Source organism: Brienomyrus brachyistius, unplaced genomic scaffold (assembly GCF_023856365.1).
Source record: "Brienomyrus brachyistius isolate T26 unplaced genomic scaffold, BBRACH_0.4 scaffold696, whole genome shotgun sequence".
Taxonomy (NCBI): Eukaryota; Metazoa; Chordata; class Actinopteri; order Osteoglossiformes; family Mormyridae; genus Brienomyrus; species Brienomyrus brachyistius.
This window is the reverse complement of record NW_026042971.1, coordinates 34,027-45,000: the sequence shown is the minus strand read 5'-3', so window position 1 is coordinate 45,000 and position 10,974 is coordinate 34,027.

Genomic DNA, 10,974 nt, shown 5'->3' with positions numbered 1-10,974 from the left:
GCCCAAACATTTTAGGGTTTTTCATCAAAAGCTCTGCTTAAATAAATACATTTTTGGGTTCATTTTAAAGGGCAGACCCTGACTTTTAATTAGAAGTATGATTCTCTAGTGTGACCAATTCTATGGGGTGAGGACAGGCCTGAAAGTTGTCCCTACTTCTTGGATTGCACTATTGCTGAAAACTAGCCCACACATTTTAGGGTTTTTTATCAAAAGCTCTGCTTAAATAAATACATTTTTGGGTTCAATTTAAAGGTCAGACCCTGTCCTTTAATTTGAGGTATGATTTTCTAGTGTTATCAGTTCTGTAGGGTGAGGACAGGCCTGAAAGTTGTTCCTACTTTTTGGATGGCAGTATTGCTGAAACCTGAAAACTAGCCCAAACATTTTAGGGTTTTTTATCAAAAGCTCTGCTTAAATAAATAAGATTTTGGGTTCATTTTAAAGGGCAGACCCTGTACTTTAATTAGAGATATAACTTTCTAGTGTTATCAGTTCTATATGGTCAGGACAGGCCTGAAAGTTGTTCCTACTTTTTGGATGGCAGTATTGCTGAAACCTGAAAACTAGCCCAAACATTTTAGGGTTTTTCATCAAAACCTCTGCTTAAATAAATACATTTTTGGGTTCATTTTAAAGGGCAGACCCTGTACTTTAATTATAGGTATGACTTTATAGTGTGACCAATTCTGTATGGTCAGGACAGGCCTGAAAGTTGTACCTACTTTCTTGGATGGCAGTATTGATGAAACCTGAAAACTAGCCCAAACATTTTAGGGTTTTTCATCAAAACCTCTGCTTAAATAAATACATTTTTGGGTTCATTTTAAAGGTCAGACCCTGACTTTTAATTAGAGGTATGATTCTCTAGTGTGACCAATTCTATGGGATGAGGACAGGCCTGAAAGTTGTCCCTACTTTCTTGGATGGCAGTATTGCTGAAACCTGAAAACTAGCCCAAACATTTTAGGGTTTTTCATCAAAACCTCTGCTTAAATAAATACATTTTTGGGTTCATTTTAAAGGTCAGACCCTGTCCTTTAATTTGAGGTATGATTTTCTAGTGTTATCAGTTCTGTATGGTCAGGACAGGCCTGAAAGTTGTTCCTACTTTTTGGATGGCAGTATTGCTGAAACCTGAAAACTAGCCCAAACATTTTAGGGTTTTTTATCAAAAGCTCTGCTTAAATAAATACATTTTTGGGTTCATTTTAAAGGGCAGACCCTGACTTTTAATTAGAAGTATGATTCTCTAGTGTGACCAATTCTATGGGGTGAGGACAGGCCTGAAAGTTGTCCCTACTTCTTGGATTGCACTATTGCTGAAAACTAGCCCACACATTTTAGGGTTTTTTATCAAAAGCTCTGCTTAAATAAATATGTTTTTGGGTTCATTTTAAAGGGCAGACCCTGTACTTTAATTAGAGATATAACTTTCTAGTGTTATCAGTTCTATATGGTCAGGACAGGCCTGAAAGTTGTTCCTACTTTTTGGATGGCAGTATTGCTGAAACCTGAAAACTAGCCCAAACATTTTAGGGTTTTTCATCAAAACCTCTGCTTAAATAAATACATTTTGGGGTTCATTTTAAAGGGCAGACCCTGTACTTTAATTAGAGGTATGATTTTCTAGTGTTATCAGTTCTGTAGGGTGAGGAAAGGCCTGAAAGTTGTTCCTACTTTTTGGATGGCAGTATTGCTGAAACCTGAAAACTAGCCCAAACATTTTAGGGTTTTTTATCAAAACCTCTGCTTAAATAAATACATTTTTGGGTTCATTTTAAAGGTCAGACCCTGTACTTTAATTAGAGATATAACTTTCTAGTGTTATCAGTTCTGTATGGTCAGGACAGGCATGAAAGTTGTTCCTACTTTTTGGATGGCAGTATTGCTGAAACCTGAAAACTAGCCCAAACATTTTAGGGTTTTTTATCAAAAGCTCTGCTTAAATAAATATGTTTTTGGGTTCATTTTAAAGGGCAGACCCTGTACTTTAATTAGAGATATAACTTTCTAGTGTGACCAATTCTATGGGATGATGAAAGGCCTGAAAGTTGTCCCTACTTCTTGGATGGCAGTGTTGCTGAAACCTGAAAACTAGCCCAAACATTTTAGGGTATTTCATCAAAACCTCTGATTAAATAAATACATTTTTGGGTTCATTTTAAAGGTCAGACCCTGTCCTTTAATTTGAGGTATGATTTTCTAGTGTTATCAGTTCTGTATGGTCAGGACAGGCCTGAAAGTTGTTCCTACTTTTTGGATGGCAGTATTGCTGAAACCTGAAAACTAGCCCAAACATTTTAGGGTTTTTCATCAAAACCTCTGCTTAAATAAATACATTTTTGGGTTCATTTTAAAGGGCAGACCCTGTACTTTAATTAGAGGTATGATTTTCTAGTGTTATCAGTTCTGTAGGGTGAGGACAGGCCTGAAAGTTGTTCCTACTTTTTGGATGGCAGTATTGCTGAAACCTGAAAACTAGCCCAAACATTTTAGGGTTTTTCATCAAAACCTCTGCTTAAATAAATACATTTTTGGGTTCATTTTAAAGGTCAGACCCTGACGTTTAATTAGAGGTATGATTCTCTAGTGTGACCAATTCTATGGGATGAGGACAGGCCTGAAAGTTGTCCCTACTTTCTTGGATGGCAGTATTGCTGAAACCTGAAAACTAGCCCAAACATTTTAGGGTTTTTCATCAAAACCTCTGCTTAAATAAATACATTTTTGGGTTCATTTTAAAGGTCAGACCCTGTCCTTTAATTTGAGGTATGATTTTCTAGTGTTATCAGTTCTGTATGGTCAGGACAGGCCTGAAAGTTGTTCCTACTTTTTGGATGGCAGTATTGCTGAAACCTGAAAACTAGCCCAAACATTTTAGGGTTTTTTATCAAAAGCTCTGCTTAAATAAATACATTTTTGGGTTCATTTTAAAGGGCAGACCCTGACTTTTAATTAGAAGTATGATTCTCTAGTGTGACCAATTCTATGGGGTGAGGACAGGCCTGAAAGTTGTCCCTACTTCTTGGATTGCACTATTGCTGAAAACTAGCCCACACATTTTAGGGTTTTTTATCAAAAGCTCTGCTTAAATAAATATGTTTTTGGGTTCATTTTAAAGGGCAGACCCTGTACTTTAATTAGAGATATAACTTTCTAGTGTTATCAGTTCTATATGGTCAGGACAGGCCTGAAAGTTGTTCCTACTTTTTGGATGGCAGTATTGCTGAAACCTGAAAACTAGCCCAAACATTTTAGGGTTTTTCATCAAAACCTCTGCTTAAATAAATACATTTTGGGGTTCATTTTAAAGGGCAGACCCTGTACTTTAATTAGAGGTATGATTTTCTAGTGTTATCAGTTCTGTAGGGTGAGGAAAGGCCTGAAAGTTGTTCCTACTTTTTGGATGGCAGTATTGCTGAAACCTGAAAACTAGCCCAAACATTTTAGGGTTTTTTATCAAAACCTCTGCTTAAATAAATACATTTTTGGGTTCATTTTAAAGGTCAGACCCTGTACTTTAATTAGAGATATAACTTTCTAGTGTTATCAGTTCTGTATGGTCAGGACAGGCATGAAAGTTGTTCCTACTTTTTGGATGGCAGTATTGCTGAAACCTGAAAACTAGCCCAAACATTTTAGGGTTTTTTATCAAAAGCTCTGCTTAAATAAATATGTTTTTGGGTTCATTTTAAAGGGCAGACCCTGTACTTTAATTAGAGATATAACTTTCTAGTGTGACCAATTCTATGGGATGATGAAAGGCCTGAAAGTTGTCCCTACTTCTTGGATGGCAGTGTTGCTGAAACCTGAAAACTAGCCCAAACATTTTAGGGTATTTCATCAAAACCTCTGATTAAATAAATACATTTTTGGGTTCATTTTAAAGGTCAGACAATGTCCTTTAATTTGAGGTATGATTTTCTAGTGTTATCAGTTCTGTATGGTCAGGACAGGCCTGAAAGTTGTTCCTACTTTTTGGATGGCAGTATTGCTGAAACCTGAAAACTAGCCCAAACATTTTAGGGTTTTTCATCAAAACCTCTGCTTAAATAAATACATTTTTGGGTTCATTTTAAAGGGCAGACCCTGTACTTTAATTAGAGGTATGATTTTCTAGTGTTATCAGTTCTGTAGGGTGAGGACAGGCCTGAAAGTTGTTCCTACTTTTTGGATGGCAGTATTGCTGAAACCTGAAAACTAGCCCAAACATTTTAGGGTTTTTTATCAAAACCTCTTCTTAAATAAATACATTTTTGGGTTCATTTTAAAGGTCAGACCCTGTACTTTAATTAGAGATATAACTTTCTAGTGTTATCAGTTCTGTATGGTCAGGACAGGCATGAAAGTTGTTCCTACTTTTTGGATGGCAGTATTGCTGAAACCTGAAAACTAGCCCAAACATTTTAGGGTTTTTCATCAAAACCTCTGCTTAAATAAATACATTTTTGGGTTCATTTTAAAGGTCAGACCCTGACTTTTAATTAGAGGTATGATTCTCTAGTGTGACCAATTCTATGGGATGAGGACAGGCCTGAAAGTTGTCCCTACTTTCTTGGATGGCAGTATTGCTGAAACCTGAAAACTAGCCCAAACATTTTAGGGTTTTTCATCAAAACCACTGCTTAAATAAATACATTTTTGGGTTCATTTTAAAGGTCAGACCCTGTCCTTTAATTTGAGGTATGATTTTCTAGTGTTATCAGTTCTGTATGGTCAGGACAGGCCTGAAAGTTGTTCCTACTTTTTGGATGGCAGTATTGCTGAAACCTGAAAACTAGCCCAAACATTTTAGGGTTTTTTATCAAAAGCTCTGCTTAAATAAATACATTTTTGGGTTCATTTTAAAGGGCAGACCCTGACTTTTAATTAGAAGTATGATTCTCTAGTGTGACCAATTCTATGGGGTGAGGACAGGCCTGAAAGTTGTCCCTACTTCTTGGATTGCACTATTGCTGAAAACTAGCCCACACATTTTAGGGTTTTTTATCAAAAGCTCTGCTTAAATAAATACATTTTTGGGTTCAATTTAAAGGTCAGACCCTGTCCTTTAATTTGAGGTATGATTTTCTAGTGTTATCAGTTCTGTAGGGTGAGGACAGGCCTGAAAGTTGTTCCTACTTTTTGGATGGCAGTATTGCTGAAACCTGAAAACTAGCCCAAACATTTTAGGGTTTTTCATCAAAAGCTCTGCTTAAATAAATACATTTTTGGGTTCATTTTAAAGGGCAGACCCTGACTTTTAATTAGAAGTATGATTCTCTAGTGTGACCAATTCTATGGGGTGAGGACAGGCCTGAAAGTTGTCCCTACTTCTTGGATTGCACTATTGCTGAAAACTAGCCCACACATTTTAGGGTTTTTTATCAAAAGCTCTGCTTAAATAAATACATTTTTGGGTTCAATTTAAAGGTCAGACCCTGTCCTTTAATTTGAGGTATGATTTTCTAGTGTTATCAGTTCTGTAGGGTGAGGACAGGCCTGAAAGTTGTTCCTACTTTTTGGATGGCAGTATTGCTGAAACCTGAAAACTAGCCCAAACATTTTAGGGTTTTTTATCAAAAGCTCTGCTTAAATAAATAAGATTTTGGGTTCATTTTAAAGGGCAGACCCTGTACTTTAATTAGAGATATAACTTTCTAGTGTTATCAGTTCTATATGGTCAGGACAGGCCTGAAAGTTGTTCCTACTTTTTGGATGGCAGTATTGCTGAAACCTGAAAACTAGCCCAAACATTTTAGGGTTTTTCATCAAAACCTCTGCTTAAATAAATACATTTTTGGGTTCATTTTAAAGGGCAGACCCTGTACTTTAATTATAGGTATGACTTTATAGTGTGACCAATTCTGTATGGTCAGGACAGGCCTGAAAGTTGTACCTACTTTCTTGGATGGCAGTATTGATGAAACCTGAAAACTAGCCCAAACATTTTAGGGTTTTTCATCAAAACCTCTGCTTAAATAAATACATTTTTGGGTTCATTTTAAAGGTCAGACCCTGACTTTTAATTAGAGGTATGATTCTCTAGTGTGACCAATTCTATGGGATGAGGACAGGCCTGAAAGTTGTCCCTACTTTCTTGGATGGCAGTATTGCTGAAACCTGAAAACTAGCCCAAACATTTTAGGGTTTTTCATCAAAACCTCTGCTTAAATAAATACATTTTTGGGTTCATTTTAAAGGTCAGACCCTGTCCTTTAATTTGAGGTATGATTTTCTAGTGTTATCAGTTCTGTATGGTCAGGACAGGCCTGAAAGTTGTTCCTACTTTTTGGATGGCAGTATTGCTGAAACCTGAAAACTAGCCCAAACATTTTAGGGTTTTTTATCAAAAGCTCTGCTTAAATAAATACATTTTTGGGTTCATTTTAAAGGGCAGACCCTGACTTTTAATTAGAAGTATGATTCTCTAGTGTGACCAATTCTATGGGGTGAGGACAGGCCTGAAAGTTGTCCCTACTTCTTGGATTGCACTATTGCTGAAAACTAGCCCACACATTTTAGGGTTTTTTATCAAAAGCTCTGCTTAAATAAATATGTTTTTGGGTTCATTTTAAAGGGCAGACCCTGTACTTTAATTAGAGATATAACTTTCTAGTGTTATCAGTTCTATATGGTCAGGACAGGCCTGAAAGTTGTTCCTACTTTTTGGATGGCAGTATTGCTGAAACCTGAAAACTAGCCCAAACATTTTAGGGTTTTTCATCAAAACCTCTGCTTAAATAAATACATTTTGGGGTTCATTTTAAAGGGCAGACCCTGTACTTTAATTAGAGGTATGATTTTCTAGTGTTATCAGTTCTGTAGGGTGAGGAAAGGCCTGAAAGTTGTTCCTACTTTTTGGATGGCAGTATTGCTGAAACCTGAAAACTAGCCCAAACATTTTAGGGTTTTTTATCAAAACCTCTGCTTAAATAAATACATTTTTGGGTTCATTTTAAAGGTCAGACCCTGTACTTTAATTAGAGATATAACTTTCTAGTGTTATCAGTTCTGTATGGTCAGGACAGGCATGAAAGTTGTTCCTACTTTTTGGATGGCAGTATTGCTGAAACCTGAAAACTAGCCCAAACATTTTAGGGTTTTTTATCAAAAGCTCTGCTTAAATAAATATGTTTTTGGGTTCATTTTAAAGGGCAGACCCTGTACTTTAATTAGAGATATAACTTTCTAGTGTGACCAATTCTATGGGATGATGAAAGGCCTGAAAGTTGTCCCTACTTCTTGGATGGCAGTGTTGCTGAAACCTGAAAACTAGCCCAAACATTTTAGGGTATTTCATCAAAACCTCTGATTAAATAAATACATTTTTGGGTTCATTTTAAAGGTCAGACCCTGTCCTTTAATTTGAGGTATGATTTTCTAGTGTTATCAGTTCTGTATGGTCAGGACAGGCCTGAAAGTTGTTCCTACTTTTTGGATGGCAGTATTGCTGAAACCTGAAAACTAGCCCAAACATTTTAGGGTTTTTCATCAAAACCTCTGCTTAAATAAATACATTTTTGGGTTCATTTTAAAGGGCAGACCCTGTACTTTAATTAGAGGTATGATTTTCTAGTGTTATCAGTTCTGTAGGGTGAGGACAGGCCTGAAAGTTGTTCCTACTTTTTGGATGGCAGTATTGCTGAAACCTGAAAACTAGCCCAAACATTTTAGGGTTTTTCATCAAAACCTCTGCTTAAATAAATACATTTTTGGGTTCATTTTAAAGGTCAGACCCTGACTTTTAATTAGAGGTATGATTCTCTAGTGTGACCAATTCTATGGGATGAGGACAGGCCTGAAAGTTGTCCCTACTTTCTTGGATGGCAGTATTGCTGAAACCTGAAAACTAGCCCAAATATTTTAGGGTTTTTCATCAAAACCTCTGCTTAAATAAATACATTTTTGGGTTCATTTTAAAGGTCAGACCCTGTCCTTTAATTTGAGGTATGATTTTCTAGTGTTATCAGTTCTGTATGGTCAGGACAGGCCTGAAAGTTGTTCCTACTTTTTGGATGGCAGTATTGCTGAAACCTGAAAACTAGCCCAAACATTTTAGGGTTTTTTATCAAAAGCTCTGCTTAAATAAATACATTTTTGGGTTCATTTTAAAGGGCAGACCCTGACTTTTAATTAGAAGTATGATTCTCTAGTGTGACCAATTCTATGGGGTGAGGACAGGCCTGAAAGTTGTCCCTACTTCTTGGATTGCACTATTGCTGAAAACTAGCCCACACATTTTAGGGTTTTTTATCAAAAGCTCTGCTTAAATAAATATGTTTTTGGGTTCATTTTAAAGGGCAGACCCTGTACTTTAATTAGAGATATAACTTTCTAGTGTTATCAGTTCTATATGGTCAGGACAGGCCTGAAAGTTGTTCCTACTTTTTGGATGGCAGTATTGCTGAAACCTGAAAACTAGCCCAAACATTTTAGGGTTTTTCATCAAAACCTCTGCTTAAATAAATACATTTTGGGGTTCATTTTAAAGGGCAGACCCTGTACTTTAATTAGAGGTATGATTTTCTAGTGTTATCAGTTCTGTAGGGTGAGGAAAGGCCTGAAAGTTGTTCCTACTTTTTGGATGGCAGTATTGCTGAAACCTGAAAACTAGCCCAAACATTTTAGGGTTTTTTATCAAAACCTCTGCTTAAATAAATACATTTTTGGGTTCATTTTAAAGGTCAGACCCTGTACTTTAATTAGAGATATAACTTTCTAGTGTTATCAGTTCTGTATGGTCAGGACAGGCATGAAAGTTGTTCCTACTTTTTGGATGGCAGTATTGCTGAAACCTGAAAACTAGCCCAAACATTTTAGGGTTTTTTATCAAAAGCTCTGCTTAAATAAATATGTTTTTGGGTTCATTTTAAAGGGCAGACCCTGTACTTTAATTAGAGATATAACTTTCTAGTGTGACCAATTCTATGGGATGATGAAAGGCCTGAAAGTTGTCCCTACTTCTTGGATGGCAGTGTTGCTGAAACCTGAAAACTAGCCCAAACATTTTAGGGTATTTCATCAAAACCTCTGATTAAATAAATACATTTTTGGGTTCATTTTAAAGGTCAGACAATGTCCTTTAATTTGAGGTATGATTTTCTAGTGTTATCAGTTCTGTATGGTCAGGACAGGCCTGAAAGTTGTTCCTACTTTTTGGATGGCAGTATTGCTGAAACCTGAAAACTAGCCCAAACATTTTAGGGTTTTTCATCAAAACCTCTGCTTAAATAAATACATTTTTGGGTTCATTTTAAAGGGCAGACCCTGTACTTTAATTAGAGGTATGATTTTCTAGTGTTATCAGTTCTGTAGGGTGAGGACAGGCCTGAAAGTTGTTCCTACTTTTTGGATGGCAGTATTGCTGAAACCTGAAAACTAGCCCAAACATTTTAGGGTTTTTTATCAAAACCTCTTCTTAAATAAATACATTTTTGGGTTCATTTTAAAGGTCAGACCCTGTACTTTAATTAGAGATATAACTTTCTAGTGTTATCAGTTCTGTATGGTCAGGACAGGCATGAAAGTTGTTCCTACTTTTTGGATGGCAGTATTGCTGAAACCTGAAAACTAGCCCAAACATTTTAGGGTTTTTCATCAAAACCTCTGCTTAAATAAATACATTTTTGGGTTCATTTTAAAGGTCAGACCCTGACTTTTAATTAGAGGTATGATTCTCTAGTGTGACCAATTCTATGGGATGAGGACAGGCCTGAAAGTTGTCCCTACTTTCTTGGATGGCAGTATTGCTGAAACCTGAAAACTAGCCCAAACATTTTAGGGGTTTTCATCAAAATCTCTGCTTAAATAAAGATGTTTTTGGGTTCATTTTAAAGGTCAGACCCTGACTTTTAATTAGAGGTATGATTTTCTAGTGTGACCAATTCTATGGGGTGAGGACAGGCCTGAAAGTTGTCCCTACTTTCTTGGATGGCAGTATTGCTGAAACCTGAAAACTAGCCCAAACATTTTAGGGTTTTTCATCAAAACCTCTGCTTAAATAAATACATTTTGGGGTTCATTTTAAAGGGCAGACCCTGTACTTTAATTAGAGATATAACTTTCTAGTGTTATCAGTTCTATATGGTCAGGACAGGCATGAAAGTTGTTCCTACTTTTTGGATGGCAGTATTGCTGAAACCTGAAAACTAGCCCAAACATTTTAGGGTTTTTCATCAAAACCTCTGCTTAAATAAATACATTTTGGGGTTCATTTTAAAGGGCAGACCCTGTACTTTAATTAGAGATATAACTTTCTAGTGTTATCAGTTTTGTATGGTCAGGACAGGCCTGAAAGTTGTTCCTACTCTTTGGATGGCAGTTTTGCTGAAACCTGAAAACTAGCCCAAACATTTTAGGGTTTTACATCAAAACCTCTGCTTAAATAAATACATTTTTGGGTTCATTTTAAAGGTCAGACCCTGACTTTTAATTAGAGGTATGATTCTCTAGTGTGACCAATTCTATGGGATGAGGACAGGCCTGAAAGTTGTCCCTACTTTCTTGGATGGCAGTATTGCTGAAACCTGAAAACTAGCCCAAACATTTTAGGGTTTTTCATCAAAACCTCTGCTTAAATAAATACATTTTTGGGTTCATTTTAAAGGTCAGACCCTGTCCTTTAATTTGAGGTATGATTTTCTAGTGTTATCAGTTCTGTATGGTCAGGACAGGCCTGAAAGTTGTTCCTACTTTTTGGATGGCAGTATTGCTGAAACCTGAAAACTAGCCCAAACATTTTAGGGTTTTTTATCAAAAGCTCTGCTTAAATAAATACATTTTTGGGTTCATTTTAAAGGGCAGACCCTGACTTTTAATTAGAAGTATGATTCTCTAGTGTGACCAATTCTATGGGGTGAGGACAGGCCTGAAAGTTGTCCCTACTTCTTGGATTGCACTATTGCTGAAAACTAGCCCACACATTTTAGGGTTTTTTATCAAAAGCTCTGCTTAAATAAATACATTTTTGGGTTCAATTTAAAGGTCAGA